The 269-nt window shown below is 43.5% G+C and overlaps 1 protein-coding gene across 5 annotated transcripts in view; it reads right to left on the reverse strand.

The window, feature by feature from the left end:
• LOC118750094 (ATP-binding cassette sub-family A member 3) overlaps nucleotides 1-269 on the reverse strand; it is a 59000-nt gene that overhangs the window by 49735 nt on the left and 8996 nt on the right. The window lies entirely within an intron of this gene.

Here is a 269-nt window from a genome sequence, read left to right on the forward strand (position 1 = left end):
AAGATGAAGATGAAGATGAAGATGAAGATGAAGATGAAGATGAAGATAAGGATAAAGATCATAACCCCTTAACTTAACTTAACTCACCTCAACTCATCTCACCACCGCTTAAAAACTTACTCAACCTGAGCTCACCCCACATTAATTTACCACACCTTAATTCACCACACCTCAACTCCCCACTCCTTAACCCCCACATGAATTCACAACACCGTTACTCCCACACCCAATTCCACCGCACCGCAACTCACCACACCCAATTTCACCAC

This window comes from Rhagoletis pomonella, unplaced genomic scaffold, assembly GCF_013731165.1.
Source record: "Rhagoletis pomonella isolate Grant_MI unplaced genomic scaffold, Rhpom_1.0 Rhpom_scaffold_00139, whole genome shotgun sequence".
Classification (NCBI taxonomy): Eukaryota; Metazoa; Arthropoda; class Insecta; order Diptera; family Tephritidae; genus Rhagoletis; species Rhagoletis pomonella.